The sequence below is a fragment of the Struthio camelus genome, chromosome 3 (assembly GCF_040807025.1).
Source record: "Struthio camelus isolate bStrCam1 chromosome 3, bStrCam1.hap1, whole genome shotgun sequence".
Classification (NCBI taxonomy): Eukaryota; Metazoa; Chordata; class Aves; order Struthioniformes; family Struthionidae; genus Struthio; species Struthio camelus.
Window position 1 is genome coordinate 26,893,413 of NC_090944.1, and position 17,373 is coordinate 26,910,785.

Genomic DNA, 17,373 nt, shown 5'->3' on the forward strand with positions numbered 1-17,373 from the left:
AGGAGAAGAAAACCATGCGAACACCAACAGCAGTAAAACCCAACCGCTAAAGGCCTCCCTCAGGAAGCGTGGCTCCCTCTCACTGCTGAGAAATGTTTGCCTGCACTTTTCTCAGCAAGTCTCCCCTCCACTTCACCCCCACCTCCTCCCTCTAACTCTTTGGCCTGAGGGGCTGTAAGTCTCCATTTTGGCCCTTTCTCCTAGTCTCAGCCCAATAGCTCATTCTTAATCTGCTCGTTCACCCTTACGCTTCCTGACTGGCTTCACATACTAAGTGAGTGTGTACGGGTGAGCTGAGAGGCAAAACTGAGGTCTAGGGAAGGAACTGGATGAAATTCTGAACGGAAGAGCAAGAACTTTAAATTCAGGAGGTAGAAGAACAGACAGTCAAAGAAGAGAGTTTAAGTGTAAGACGGTGTGTGTAAATAGTGGGTGCTTAAATTATAAGCAGTCTTTTCATTATGTTTTATTGCAAAAACAGCTGTAATAATTGTTTTTAGCAAGTAAGCAAGCTTCTCCAAGCAAACTAAATTATGAATTGCTGGGTAAAGAATTACAGCATTTTCCATGCAGCATATCTTAGCACCAGGTTAAGGGGAAAAATCTAATAACCAAACATGCTAAATGGGAATATGCTAATTTGCCTTAATTCTGAAAAGTAATGTTGCAAACCCTGCCTTACCGAATATATTTACTTAAGGAAATATAACTTCAAAAAGCACCACTGTCTTGTTAGTTACCTGAATCAACCCACCCATGTTTAAGGCTTCTCCATATCAAGATTTGCTCTGATGTCTTATTATGAAAAACATGGTAGTAAAGTGGTATGACATATATTATCAATTAAACATATCTATTTTTGGAAAGAAAATCCTGGGATCATCTTAAAATTAAATTCTATTTGGAATAAGAAGCAAGCTTTACATCCTTACGTTGCTTATAAGGAATATGGGAGGCAGGAGGTTAAAAATTCATATGGAGAAAATTGCATATGCTATATTCCCACCTACAAAAAATTTGAGCTATTTTAATGTTTTCGCATATGGAGTTATTGTAGCTCGTTAGAGAAAAAAAATACTCTCTTCCTATTACATAATGCAAGGAAACACACAGTACAGTTATTTTAAACATAAAGTTTAGGGAGAATTCTTGTAGCTTATATGGAATTGGAGCATTTGAGAAGTTTTAGGTGTTTCAAAGTTCTGTGAATGATGGAAATCTCAATTTATTGTGAGACTATTTGTAACTGGGGGATTTGCAGGAACTGAAAGAGGCAGAAAAAGTGAAAATGCAGAATTACAGTGTAAAAATATAAGTAAACTCTTTGTGATCGTCTGTGAAACTGATGTGTATGGCTAATAACAGCAACTTCACTCCATTCTTTTCCTGCCCTTAACTAGGAACAGATCCAGATGTTGCAAGAATGTCACCACGGGGAAGCAGGAAAAGGAAGAGTGAGTGAAAAAGGAGGTGTTTGGGATGAGAGTATACTGTGGCAAAGTGCTGAGTTATATTAGGGAGTTATATTAGGGAGTTAGTGAGATGAGCTCCAATGGATTGGTTAAGTTTTTTTCTTGGATAATTCTTACTGTTTCAGTGGGTTTCCTTGAAATAGGCGATCTGTCTGTTGACATAAAATACTTCTGAATGATTTTACTTTGCAAGAGCAAGGGCTGAAGTCCTGAATCCGTATTCATTTAGGCAAGCTGCACTGGACTTCAGACGTTCAATAAGAACTGAAAACCAGGGTCTGACCGGGCCATAGGCATGGGAGATAGAGCTCCTCCTTGGGAGCCAGCCCTAGCTGATCCCATTTCAGAGGGCATTGACTAATAACCAGCTGGATTCAAGAAGCTAACTTCTGTACATTGGCCCCACTGCCAGTGTTTCCTGATTTATTAAGAAATTTCTCAAGAGTGGGCAAGACATGCATTATCTTTTCTGTCCTAGGAGGTTGGTAGAATAAAATGCTAAGGACAAGAACTCTTATATCAGATTTATTTCTAGATATTGGGAACAACATCACGGAATTTAATCTTGATCCTTGAATATAAGCACTCATCCTTTTGCATCCAGATGCTGCAGAAGTACCTCCTCTGTCTACAGGACAAAGCCTATTTTGCTGGGATTTTTACCATTCGTTCTGGTTTTTGGCTGTAATGGTGCAAGGACATAGCTGAACTCTGTGCAGCTGACCTCAGCATGGGGTCCCGTGCTGTTTCTGGCCCGTACATTGTTATTTCCTCTTCTTTGCAAATCCTAAACACTGCTATATTTAATTCGAAGACGATAAAATAAAAATTCTCTTTACTAGAGATAAGATGATATTATAGCACTTCACATTGTCCCAAGATGTTTCATTCCAGAGGTGAATATCTTAACACATATAGGGGTGCTAACATATGGCAGGTTGCACTTGGCTGGGAACAGTGCCCTTGACACTGTACAAGTGTTCACAGGAAGCAGGCGGTCGCAGAAGCCTGCTATCACTTTTCATCTTGAGATTTTTCTCTATGAGTTCTTCAAATCTGTGAGCATCTCCTGTGGTCCAGAAGCTGGATTATTTGCTAAATCCCATGATCCGCTATCCATCCTTACTTCTTAAAGATCATTCCTTCTCATAATTCTGCAATAAGATAGATTTGGATATGGTTGTTTTAAGCCTTGAACCTGCTCTTTTGTAAGATAGCTATAAGCTCTTTTGAGTCATATGTTTTGCAATGATATCTTTTTTGTTTTGTAAAAGGCTCTTTTTTATACAGGCTTTTTTCCCTACTGATAACAGTGGCTCCATTCCTGCTTAGCCCGTGGCTGATGTCAGTAGCTTTTCAAGAGATCATGCACACTAGGAGATAAACAAGTAAAGACAAATCAATCCAAGCAAATCAGAAACACAACAGCAGTTGTAGAGCAACACACATCACCCAGTCTTGCATAAGAGAAACTGACTTCAGTAGTTCTTGCAGAGTTTATACTTCATTATAAAGAAATGTCTAGTGGAAAGTATTCTTATTTTAACCACAACAGCTCAGTGGCTGAACCCTGTACAGAGGAATAAGAAAAGATTTTTCCCAGATGACATCATCAGCATTTATTATTTGAAGTTATCATCTTCCACTCGATTCTCATCCACTTTGAGTCATGAAAGTTTATCACAGAAATACTGTATAGTTAAGACTGTTACATGTCTAAGTAAAATCACTTCCAACACTCTGAATGAGGACTCTTTTACGACATTTGACTTTTTCTTTCCCCAGTGTGTATTCTTATTTGTTTTTCCCTTCCTGATCATTTTCTGTTAATCCATACCATTTTCTTTCCTTTTCGTTTATTCTCTTTCACCTTGTGCATTCTCTTCTTTCACCGGAGATTTTTTTTTTTTACATCATTACACCTCCTTTTTTTTCTTGTGCTTTTTCCTTACTATTTTCCTCTTGTTTGCCTGCCCTCTGATTACTTTTCTTTAAGCTGCTTTTTCATAACATGGTGATTTCTCTATAAATCTGGAGATAGCACACATCTTGTAAGACAGACTAGCCCTGCTGCCAGTTCATCAGAATTGACCATGATCTAAATAATATATGTTGTGCTCACCAAAAGTAATTGTTAGCAGTTAATGAGAATCTGGGTCTGCTGTACATGACTATCCCTAAAAACAAGAAAAAGGAGGTTGCAGTTCATACCATTCACTTTTGACATCAGTTATATAGCTGACAAGAGAAGAAGGTTCTTATAGCAGATGATGGTGATGACCTTTCTCTATTGACTTCATAGGGAAGTGGACAGAGTGCCAATGTCTGTGCTAACGCACTAAATGGCACCAGAGAGTGGGCGCAGGCCCTGGAAACCAACTGCCTCTACCCTTGAATTGTCAGTAAAGTTTCTGGCAGGCTTTTGGCCTGTAATAACAGATCCTATACACAAATGAGGCTCAGCACAGACCAGGGACCAGTAGGCAGCTTGCATGTGGCCATCCCATTTTGCAGAGCAAGAGGGTTTAATAGCGTGCATGTGGCCAGACTCTGCCAGCTGGCCACAATGTCAGGAGACAGGCCCCCATGCAGTTTAATTGCTAGAAGAGATGCAGCCTGTGAGTAGTTGTCCCCACAGTCACATTACACTGACAAAAATATTGCAGAGCCTCAGAGGGCCTCCTTAAGATATGCATAAGGCAAAATATGTTGATACTTTTCTGCAAGAGCTAGTTGCAGAAAAGGTCCATTCCCATGCAGAAAGGTCCATTCCCACTTGTGAGGGAATGGACCTTTTAAAAGCCAAGCTGAAGCCCAGGAAAAGCATTTCAGAACTCACCCTCCATTACTAGTGCTAAAGTAATGGTCCTTACCTGTGCAGCTCTTGCCCTTCTGTATTTTCAATGCAAAAAAAAAAATCACATCTAGACTACTGTGACTACTTCCTTTAATACTCACCTTGTGATCTCTGAGTCTTCTTTCAATAGGTTGCCCAGAGAGGTTGTGGAGTTTCCATTTTTGGAGATATTCAAAAGCCATCTGAACCAACCTGCTCTAGCTGACCTTGCTTGAGCAGAGGGGTTGGACTAGGTGATCTCCAGAGGCTCCTTCCAACTTCAACCATTCTGCGATTCAATCAGAATTCTTGAAACATTTAACCTTGAAACACTTTCGTATTATGATTTGTTCCAAATCTGTTTGTCAAACATCTATGAATCATCACACATTCAGCTCACCAGTGTTTACTAGTAGGACAGATGTGATGGGCATCAAGTGGCAGACAATGAAACACGGTAGTTTCCGTACACGGTTGTCCATTCCTCAGTGTTACAAAGCCAGATGAAGTTACAAATACCTGCTCAGGAACACAGCAAACACATGCAGAGCAAAGGAAAAGTATCTGGAAAGATAGGAGAAGCAAGCTGAGTATACATTGTAGTCCATCCTTCACACAGGCCCATTTCTTTCCTGCTTCTGTTAGTTTCCTACAATATGTACAGGGAACTATCAAGACAGGGCTTCACCAGTCCATTCATCAGGGATTCTTAATCAAACTTCTTTAATTTTATTAAACATATGTTTCTGGAAATAATTCTTAATTGGAAGCCTGCTAGCCTTACTTCCTTTTTTAGGACTTAATGCAAATACAAGACACCCGTGTTTTGATTTATTTTTGCTTTGTTTGCTTTCAGAGAAGTAAATGTTAATAAAACTGCTGGTTTGACTGAACCCCTCACTTAGCATGAGAGAAGGTACTAACTAACAGGAGCAGCTCAAGATCTTTTTATATGGTCTTTTCCAAAGATCTTAGACTGCAGGAATTTCTTTCAAAGACAAGGCATCTTCTACACCCATATCAGTTCAAGCCTGGGATTCTCTTCTGTGACAGGACACATAGGATCTTTTGCAATGGTTTTCTGATACATATCCAGTTTGGAGTGAACAGATCAAGCCGTTTGTTTTATGTAGATTTTCAGGTAATGACAAGCAACTGTCATTGTCATTGGAACTAGTCTGCACTGGTAAATTGTCTCAGACCTGGAACTTTGTTTTCTGGCACCTAATGATGCATTCAGAGAGTTTCAAAATCAAGGGAATACTTCGATTTTAGAAAATTTCTTGGGTTACCAGAAATTTACAATACTTATAAAGGCAAATGTAATTATTTACCTATTTGAACTACATGAAAGTAACTGAATATGATATTTAGGGTAAATCTTACTAGAGGAAGATGAGACCTGTGACTTGAAAAGCTCATTGAAAACTGTCCTGAACAAAGGCACCTGTAACCTACAAATAACAAAAAGATGATGACAGCTGTTAATTTCTCCCTTTGCTTATCCCTTTATTCTTTTGCCTCCTGGACCTTATTGTCTTACTAACTTGATCTGAATAGTGGCAAGTATCCTTTGGCTGTGTTCAGCTTATTTGCATTTTCAGGTGTATAATTAAACACAATATTAATCGTAGTAAAATAGCAAACAGTTGAAACAATGATAATCCCACAGTTATAATTTGTCATAAAATGTCTCATAAAATATACTTTAAATGTTATAACATGTTCTCTTATAGTCTGGTTAAACTCTACGGTCTTATGACAGGTTTAGAGTAATTGTGGTTATTAATTAGGAGGAACACTGTTACATTATTCAGTGGAGAACCTTGACAGTTGCTGTAGATAATGTCAAACTGAAGAACCAGATGTTTCTCTCTGAGCTGACTATGATTTTTACAAATATAAAAGCTTTTATAGGTCTTATAACCAACAGATCAGTTGGGTCATTATTAATTGCTCAGCCATTATTTGTTTGAGAGGCATTACTTAGACAGTTCTTTTCTTTACTTCTCAGTGATCAAACCCAGGTTGGTTTCTGTCTCTGTACCTGTGTTCATTTGGCAACACTTCTTCTTGAAGACTTTTCGACCCTTAGGAAGATAGAGATATCAGTGATGTTAATCACTTTTGCTATACTGTCTCTTAGACTTCTGCTTATTCAAGGAGTCTAAGAAAATGCTTATTGTCACCATTAACTGAAATATCTTGGATGAGATTCTCCATTTCAGTTTGCATCTTGCTGCCGACAGGGAACTTAGCACTCATGAAGTAGTTCTCTGTGGTGCTCCACAGCAATCTGAAGTTCTCAGTGCTTGAGACTGTGACATTTCATCAGTTGGCAGCTATAATAAATAATGTTTTATTACCTAAATCATTTGTTCCAGATAACCTGTAGTAGTTGTCATCTTTACTTCCTACAGACCTTCTCTCCTAGCCCAACTTCTGATGTACGGTCATCCTCTAGAGCCTACTTGCAAGGACCACTGTAACAACCATTAGTTCTTAAAGTGCAAGAAAAGATCAGAAAATCAAAAATAAAATCGAAGGCATAGAACTGAATTACACTAATAACAATAAAATATGTAGCAAAACATTTCATAAGCACATTTAGCAGCTTGGAAGATGAAAAAATAATGGGTCCACTACTCGAGGGGGAAAAGAAGAACGATAGCAAGGTGGAAAAAATATTTAATCCTGTTCAACTTCAATTGGAAAACATAGTCCTCGTTTGCCCAATCCTCACTGAAAAATAGGTGAGAGAGAATCTACATAGTTGGTTGCTTTGGGCCTGAGGAAATCATAGAGGACAACCTGAGGCGCTATTATGCAAGATAGATGAGGATACAGAAAACTGAAAAGAAGCAAGCAGATAGAATTCACCTTATCTAGTTTTAGGCATCTGCAGAATAGAATATCTTTATCTATATAATCAGTGGAAAGAAATCAACTCCTTGATGATGTTATTCATCTGACATGTTTTAGACACTGACTTAAGGGTGTTATGGATTGTGTTCTAGGCTCCACTGACTATGAACTAAATTAATCTCTTCTGACTGTAGTGGGAATGTGGGGTGGCTAGTGTAAGAACAGACATCTACATTTAGGCATTTGAATCTCTCTAACAGGGCTTGAGTCATCTGCCTAAACACAGGTGCATAGTGCGATTTTTGATGATTGAGGGAATTTGAAACATCCATATAAGCTGTCTAATATAACAAAGGACAGATAGCTATTGTGCCACTCCATGTCCTTCTGGAGTGGCAGCTGAAGACTCAGGGGGATACCCCATCCCTAGAGGCACCAAAAGACTGTGTTTGCACAACTGAATCACAACCACAGCGCTTGTTATCTGTAAGAGGACCTGGGATATTACGGAGTAAATTCTACTCCTGAAAAAATACAAGGACAATACAACTAAGCAATCTTTTTGGATGCACTTAAAAAATAAAAAGATGGTAAATAATAGCATCATGGATTTGTCAAAAAAGTAGCGTAATATTCAACTCCAGATTAGGAGACGTTAGTTTAAGTATCTATATATGACTATCTTCTTATCAGGTGTTTACTAAGCTCCTGTTACATGCAATGGAGATCTAATCAACACAGTCGAAGGATTTTGGGTGAAATTTACTTCACCAAATGCAAATGTCTTCTTTAAGGGGAGCTAAATAATTCTCTAGGCTCCATTAACTGACTGACTGGATATCTATTTACTAAAGTGAGAATTTAGAAGACACCTACATGTAGACAGTTGCATTTAGATGTTTTTAATGTCTTTACATGTCTTAATCTGAAGCTGAATTCCAATCATAATATTAAATCTAGTTAATTTCCTTTTTATGGTAATAAGCCTTCTGAATTAAGTAGAAGGAATTTTAAAAGAAATGTGTTATGCCTTATTTTAGACACAGAAATTTTCATAAACCAATAAATACATTATTGTGAACTAGGAAAATAAGGGGCTGATGAAACTACTCTGAAGTGGGTGCACAGCTGCTTGAAAAGCTACACTTTAATAGCAGTTATCAATTGCTTGCTAGTAAACTGAAAGGATGTATCAAGAGGACTTCAGTAAAGATCTGGGTCTGGTGAACTGCCTAGTTACTTCATTAATGACAGATATGATGGAAATTACAGAGGCTGGTTATTATATTTTCAGGGAGTCCGCAATAGAAATAGCTCCAAACATAGTTCAGGATGGTGTTAGAATTCAAAGTGATCTTCATAATCTAGAGAGTATCTAGGAAAAAGATAGATAAAAGTCATTGAAGACAAGTGCAAAATGCTTTACCAAAGTCAAGTAGTCAACTACACAGATGCAAGATAGGGACTGGCTAGACAGCAGTCCTTCAGAAAAGCATCTGATGGTTTGGTGGATGACAAACTGAACTTTAATCGTTAACATCATACTGTCGTACAAACCATGACAGAACAAAACAAAACCCCAGCAGCTCACATCTAATGTGTAAACAGGACTGCAATGTTTAAGACGAATGAAATAATCCTTTTGTTTGATTAAGCACTGATATAGCATCAACCACAGTGTTCCAATTTGAGATATCAAACAGGATAACATTACCGTGCATGAGTCTGAGGAGCAGCCTATGTCCGACTGATACAGCAGAGCGATTCAGGCACCTCCATCCTGCAGAATTCACCTCCCAAGGGAAGGGGAAAGGATTGCAATGCCTTTGGAAAAATGGCAGCTAGCTGATGCTTAAAAGCTACTCGTCTCATCCCACAGCTTATTGTTAAAAGGCTCAAGACAGAAATAAAACTTTAAGAAGCACTCTGCTGACCTACTGAATTCTCTGGAAGGCTACAGGTAGCCCTGTCCCGAATTTTTTTTTTTCCTTTACTATTTCTGTTTCTTTAGTGTCTATATGAGAACACACTGGTGTCATATAAAAATGCAAGGCCTGTTTCCTGTCTTCTCTTCTGGGAGAAAGGAGGGAAACCTTCCCCTTCCCCCCTTTTATGGTATGATTTCATCTGCAGATATTCCACTGAGTAATTGCATCAAAATGTAAATAATATTTTAGCTCATTTTCTTTTCTGTGGTCATCTGTTTATTTTCTAGGGCTGTGTTTGCTCTTGTAGTCATCATTAATCTTAAAATCAGGGTAATCTGGGTCTGAATGCACACATATTTTTTCATTTAAATTTTTCTATCAACTTCTTAATTTCCAACTCAAAAAGGAAGCTGCTGAGGAATCAATAAACTTGTGTACTAGGAACAGCTATGTTTGCAATTTAATGACCGACTTCTACTATAACGAAGGCAGTGGCAAGTTTTCTATTGACTTCAGTAGGAATCTTATTGGGCCTTAGGTTAAACAAGTTTACCTGAAGCTGAGTTTGAAGGGAGAAGTAATTTATCTTTGTTTAGACCAATGATATCCCTGGGAAAATAGACTTTGGGACACAGAAGTTCTTCTTTAGGTCTGAACCAGATGCATCAGACTTCAAATGCAGGTTATGAACTGTTGTTTGTTAATCTGCTTAAGATATATTTTTGTTAAACTTCTTAAAAGAAAAAGGGTGACCAGCATCACAGAGCGGAGGAGAAGAATAGTGAATGTTTCAGAGAACTGGGGCAGAAGGTTCATTTTTTTTCTCTGCTTTGTAATCAGCAGAATAAATGCCCATTTAATTCTTTAGACTGGGATTACAATTGCTTGAATATGGTACCAAATTTGTATTTTTAGTTTTCTCATAGCCAACAACTCAGTGGTGCTCTCAGCTAGATGTGTGGCTATGTGAGCATCCTGTTTGTTTGCCACTGGGAGGGCTGAGGTAGTATTACTACCTTTCTGAAACAGACTTATGGTTCAGAACATCCTTCCTCCTAAATTTCATTCTAATTTTTGAATGGAATAAGAAGAAAAATAGTATAATCATTGTTACAGATTACACTTGTTATGTTTGTCTTACCTAATGCAAAAAAACAGGATAAAAAAACAGGACATTTTATCTATTACTTTATGATTTAGTCTCGGTAAAGCTCTCCAAATGAGAATCTAAAGGCTGCTCAGGATGGAAACTATTTTATACAAAGCTCTCTTCAGTGTGTCTCATCCTTTCTGAAGCATACATAATATGCTAAATATACATCCTAAAATATACCTTTCTACTGCTATATATGTTCAACAGCTTAGTTTATCCCAGCTCAGAATTTGTCTCCTTCAATTCTTATTTTTGTTGTTATCATTTTAACCTGTTTGGAGATGTCTGCAACCACTTTGATGGTTTTAAAAGATTTTCACTGGTGTCTATATTAATATTTCCTGTGGAAAGAAGATTGATATGAATAAGGCAGCCATGTGATGGGCAAGACTTTCTTATCGTGGGGTAGGGATTACACTAATGTGTATTTTAAAATCAGTATTCATAACTTACCAGAAGCAAAAACTCTTGTGCTGAAGATAAAATGTTTCAGCTATTTAAAAAATATGACTTAGAGTGCAACTCCTGTACGTGATTTGGCCAAATATGCTTTTTCATAGCTGGGACTCCAAAGCGCGTGGGCAACATCTCTTGCCATGGAGAAAGCAGATCACACGGTCAACAGCAGGGACATGCATAGTCCATTAGGTAGTAAAATAGCAACAGACCAGTTAGTAACATGGTTTCATTTGTATATCCCTGAAGGAATACACATGCAAGCAAGCATAAAAGACTATGTTAAACAATAGCTCATGCCTCAGCTTAACCAACACAACCTATCCTGCTGAGCAGTGGGAAGAGCTGTTAGCCAGGATGCTTTTGTTATTCTCCACATTGTTTCAAAATTTGCAACAAGTTTTTTAACCAATACCAGAAGAGTCTTATGAGAAAGGCAATGTCATGTTTAGGCATTTCGGGAACTTTTATCTCCACTTGGCCCTAAATAAGTTTACCGAGCTATGAATCAAAACCGGAAAGTCCCCCAGTGATTTGTTTCAGGAACTATGGTGCAAACCATGCTCCTCGGCTGCCTGGCACAGTCCCTCATCTGGGACCTCATCCCAGGGAAGCTGCCTTGGACCTGTACTCCCAAGTAGTACAACAGGCAGCCTATGGAGCAAGCAGGAGAGCAGGAAATCTGGCAGCCTTGAAAAGCTTTCCAGAAACAAACCCTTCTGGGGCAACAAATGCACAGATGCCATCAAAACCCTTCCCTTCCCATTCCCAACTATCCCCCATTGAAGCTGTTATGGGTTTGTTAGGGATCCAAAACTACTTTTTGTGGTTGTTTTTTATGAACCACTTCCCCAGTACTCCTTTTTCTCTTTACTCTTTAAGAAACAGCCACATTCCTTCCTCTGCTCCCTGCTTTCAGCCAGTTCTGACCTGCTGGCATGCCCTGCATTCAGGGGGAGGCAGCGTCTGCCTGCCGCTGCTCGACAGGAGATGTCTTTTAGGGAACAATTCCCGGTCTGGATTCAATGTCTTGCCACTTTGGTTTTGATTAGCTCTTGTACTTTCCTGACGGTACTGGTAACAGATTATGTGAGGCGTCCCACATACACCCTGTTGGGGAGGGAGGTGCCACCAGCAGGGACATCTCATGAAAAATCTGTGAATGGGTTGATAAATCCCAACACAGATAAAAATAAGTGGTTAGGTGGGTGAGTTTAGGGAATCAGTACAGCACCCACACAAGGACTCGTACTGTGAGCTCTTCAAGGCATTCCGTCATATGACTTAGTTCTGCTTTTCAGGTGCAGACTGTCAGCCAGGCGAGGACGTCAGGATCCAGGGGAGATGTTGGGAAATGGAAAGGTAGAGCATGAGTCAGAATGCTGCACAGGTTTTACCTTACTTGAACATAGAGGTTCAGCTGAATAAGTGGGACATGGATGATTTCCCTTATTGAAATTATTTTTTGCTGGCCTGTGGTTCAGTTTAAAAACCAGGCCTGTGTCAGGAACATAAGATGTTTTAAGGAACAGGAAAAAGCCATCTGGCCTCTCATGCATGCTTTATTTTAATATACCTTAAGCCTACTTCCCTGCTTTTTCACCATGCTTCTTAATCCTTTCCTCCTCTAGGAGGAGAGAGAGAGAGACAGAGAGAGAAAGAGAAAAGCAGGGGGGAGAGGAAAAATTCAGCAAAGGTGTCTCTGCAGCTCATTTCTGTGCTTTGCCGTAATCATCTTTCCTTCTGACGTATTCTATTTGTTTATTATCCTTTACATAAAATGGTTCTGCCTGACCTCTTAGTTTCCTCTTTATCTGAAATCATTTGCTGTTTTTGTTTAACACCTAATCAGTTTTGAAGCCATACATCAGCTTTATCTATATTAATATATTTGTGTATATGTATATATTAAAATCATGCATATATAAGCATGATAATGATCCAGGCCTTCATTTTTTTCATCTGACAGTTTTAACTTCTCATTGTCAGCTAAGTTATCAAAGCTGACTAATTTCCTGCTTGCTTTGTTTAGGGAGTTATGCGAAAAAAATCAGTAATGTTATTGATTGAACACACAGTATCAACATTTGATGCAAGCATGATAAGTAAGTAACATATGCTTCAGGAAAGAGAAAAGCAAAAGTTAATATGAGAAATTCATTTGGAAAAGCCACATTATGAAATATCTCAATAAGCAGCAAATGTCAAGTTTCAAGGAAAGGTTTGATTTGGTACTTGCATTTGCATTAACAAAATAACGAATGGAAATGATTTTAGTATGTTGCTCAGAATATGCCTAAACTACAAGTAGTAAAAATGATGCTTATAATTTGGATGAGAAGATAGAATGAAAGCAGCAAACATATAGTTTGCTCACAGAGTCTTGTTAGGTTTCATTCCTTGTTATTTCTTCTCTTGGGAGAAAAAGCAAAAATGACGAAGCAATCTCCTTCCCCCCAAACCTAGAAATCAATATTAAAGCCAAATTAAAGTTTATAAACATTTTGATTTGAGTTAAGATGTGATTTCTGTTATGAAATAAGTTAATGTAAAACTATTGGCCTAAGCAGTTTCTCTCCAGCCTCGTTCTTGTTAGGCTGAACCTAACAGAACATCCTACCTAGGTGCTTCTGGCAGAAGCACTTCTCTGCAACCCTGCCAGCAGGCTCAAGGTAGGCTTACAGCTCTAAAAATTATTACCATATGAGAGTAGCCATGGATCTGTGAAATCAAAGACAATGATTTGCAAACCAGGCACAAGCAAAAATTGCTCTTTTCTGGACATCAGCCATTCTGCTGACAGATAAGAGTTTTTTTCCATGTTTACAAGTACATTTCCCTTCCCCCAGCCATCCGCGTGTCTTGTGTATCTAGGAGGAGCCTGCCGACGACCTGCACTGAAATTCTTTGGACAGCTTATCACTCAGTTTGTACCAGCTGATGAGGTGAATGCATTGGAATGTTATACGTAGTGATTTATGGAGAAAATGAGCCTGTAATCTTCGGTCTAAGGGTTAGAGCCACCTGGCAACTGTGATTAGATGATCTGCCCAGTAGAGAGTCAGAAACGCCTACCCACTGAAGGCATTTCAGCCCTACAAAAAAACAGGAGAAGCAGTAGTATCCTGCATCTTTTTGAAGCACAAACACTGCATTTGTGTGGTAGATTCTTTGTCTCTCTTGGTATTTTTGTTACCGCTTCCCATAATTATTTCACATATTTTTTGCTTAGTTGGGTTTTGTTTACTTGTTTGTGTTTGTGGGTGTGAGTGGGTGTGTTGTGGGTGTATAAGTAGACCATTTTTGTGTGTGGAAAAAAGTGAGGGACAGCTGTTTGAAATTAAAAAAGAGAGAAAAAAGAAAAAAATCCCTAACTTCTTGTATGCCCGTGTGTCTTCTAAATATACCATAATACTTTTCATACAAGCAGGAAATTATCTCAGTGCCTTTGGCCAATACTATCTTTCCCATACAGAAGTTCATTATTCTGCCTCATTTTTCTGCCTTTTTTATTTACGCTACGACATTTTGGAAGTGTTGCGTTTCAGTGGGGTTATACGGTGTATTTATAAAGAGCTTTGGTGTCTTTTGGGTTGATGGATTACATGAAAGGGCCAGATCATGACTTCTAGTCTGTGGCCTGCCTTTGCAGTGTGTATGGAGCAGAAAAAGCAAATATGAGCTTGATACCTCAAGAGTACAACAGCATCCTCCTTCTTTAAGCCTGGCAAGCCTGGCTAGAAAGAGGCTAGCAAGGTGTGATGCAGGAAAGTAGAGAGTATTGTATACCCTTCATTGTAATTGCATCCTTTTTTTAATATTAAAGGACAGTTCACATTCATTTCCAACTTTAGGTACCTGCGCTTGCTAGTTACAGTCTTTGTAAGGCACTTAATAGTGCTGCCTAAAATCTGAATTCTCCTCTGGAAATGTCTTTTCCCATAGACTGCATGGGGAGCCTAGCGCAATCGCACATTAAGCTTTAGAGAGCCTGAAGTCATGGAGGCTGAACAGTGAGACTGCTTGTGGAGGCTAAATCCACAAAGGCCATGTCTATATTAGTGAAATAACCCGAGGCAGGATATCGGCCCATGGCCTGGCACCCAGTTGTCCATATTGCTAGCGTTGTGCCTGGTGTGGTTTTGGCTATGGCCAGCTAGCAGTCTCCCAGACAATGCCTGGGCACAGCTCAGGGGCTGGTGTGAGCCAGGGACTGTTTTCAATAGGCAATTCAAATACAGTGACCCCATTTTGGATGGAGGTGGTGGGGGAGAACGAACGGACAAGTCAATTTAACTGCATGGATGAGAGCCATGACATGCCAGCTGGCCTCAGGGGTGGAGAACGGTCACTGGCCTATTGCATTTACTAAGGTAGATGTAGCCAAGAGGACTTAAGTGTTGCAACCTTTAATTATATGCGCTCTATCACCAAGTGTAAAACAGCAAGGCCCTCTATTCAAAGCAAGAGGAGCACTAGCAAAAGAAAATGATCAAAGAACTTGTAGAGCTAGACGGAAGGACATGCTAAGGAGCAGAGTAAGACTTAGGCCAGATCTCCAAAAATATGTAGATATATGTTTCCACCTGCTTCAGCTATGAACCCTTTCTCTGAGACAGGCCTATTAGGATAGTTCTTTTCCTAAAAGGGTTATTGCTGAATACCCTCAAGCAACAACTGGGCTCCAAATAGTAGATGAACCAGGAGTAAAACTGAGAATTCAGATTAGTTTTGCAGTCTTTAATTAATACTTGTTTATTTAGAATACAGCAGTTTGGACTGGACTAGAGTCAGAGCAAGTGTGATGCTATAACCTGGTGGTTAGAAAAATCACCAGATACACAGCCAAGTCAGTCTTAAGTCCCTCCTCAAATGCACTGATGAAGAGTCAAGAGAATCGTCACAGTGGAAAAACCTTGTTTTTCCTCTGGCTTTTTTTTTTGGTGATAAAATTACCTGTCCTACCTAAAGCAGGTAATGCAAAGTGGGTCAACCTAAATGTGAACTGATCAGAGTGGTAGAGTGCCCTGAGATCCTGGGCTCACGCAGACTGAAGGTTTCGTAGAAGGGCAGCTGGACTCCTTCACCTGTGTCGTCCCTTGACTAGTTTCTGTCCATGAACACCAAGGCGCTAGCAATGGGGTAAAAAGGAGATGCCTTAGGCATGTGTCTGGGGTTTGGTCCTGCACAAAATTAGAAATCACCTCAGACACGCCTTTGGACAGCTTGTGGCCCCTGCTGTTCAGATGAAGAGCTGAAGAACTAGAGTGAAGTATGCTAAAGAGCGTTGGATTTAGGTTCTCTTTTAAAGTCAGAGTACTGCCTTTCTGTGCTTGTTGCTTGAGATGGGTGCCTTTTTAAGCAGAAAACATTTTTAGGGATATTATTTTGCCCATCTCAGTCATTTGTAAGATGATAACGTTTATTTAGAACGCTAGTGCTTTATCCAGCACCGAGCTAGCTCATGCCAGTACCTTTCTCTTCAGCATTCTGAGTATTTCCAGCTGGTGACACCAAATAGCCTCCGTTTCCTCATGTGGAACACTCACCAGTTGTTCTACCTCCTCCTCCTTTCCTTTTTATTTTTGCTGCTGGAAGGATGTGGGTGATGATTTATAGAGCATGTCCAATTGGCTCTGTTTGTCTGCGCTGGCCTGCTTCATGCACACTGAGGTCAATGCTGTATTTGTAGGTAACCATCCAAGGAAAACACCTCACAGCAAGCAAAAATGCTAACTAAGTAAAACAGACTCAGGAATGTGATCATCTGTTTAGCGAAGTTTTCAGCAGTCTTTTCCATTACACTAAGCTTTCAGTCTGGTTCTATGAATTCAGAGGTGAACACAGCACTGAAATACCTCAGACATCTTCAAGTATGTAGGAGAGATGATTTGTCAAAGTGTATTTAGTTGGGGAAACACTGAAAGCTCCTTTTTAAAAATGCGATTAGCAATAATTTAGTCCAAAATGTCCAAAGGAGAAAAGAAAAAAAAGATTGCAAGTTAAAAGTTATGATTTTTATTCGCAATTTAAAAAGCAAAACTATAATTATGGAACAAAATCATCTACTGTTGCCCCATTGTTAACCATTGGGGCATAGTGGGCCCCATTACTTACTTCTAATGTGACCCCCCCCAAAGAGAGATTCTGCTGACATCAGGGGGAGTTTTGATCTCATCTGTGGCGCGGTGAGCTGACCTTTGTCTCATGTTTTCGGCAGTTTTGAGGTCAAAAGTATCTTTCATTATGGTTCAGGGCATAGTGAATGCAAGAGTGCTCGCTTCTGCATGTGGGCAAAAAGCGATCCCGATCCCTCTGCTGCTGAGCGTGCAGACACTGCTGCTTTTGGGAGCCCCAGGGCACAGGGGAAAGGAAATGCAGGGGGTGCACGGTGGGAAGAAGTGAAGCCATGGTCACAACTTTCTTCATCGAGCTGGCTGGCCACAGGCAGAGGAGCAGCCTGTATTTTACTAATGAGTGGTTTCCTTGAATGGGTATAAAAAAGAGCACATGGGAGGATAATTATGTGGAAGCATTTGATGCACAAAAGTTTCGGAGCAGGCAGTACACTGCTGAATCGCCACAGCATCGGGTTACAGGGCCGTGTGGTAGAAAGCCCAACAAAAATGACAGGTAAACTGCAATAGATGCATACCTACCCCT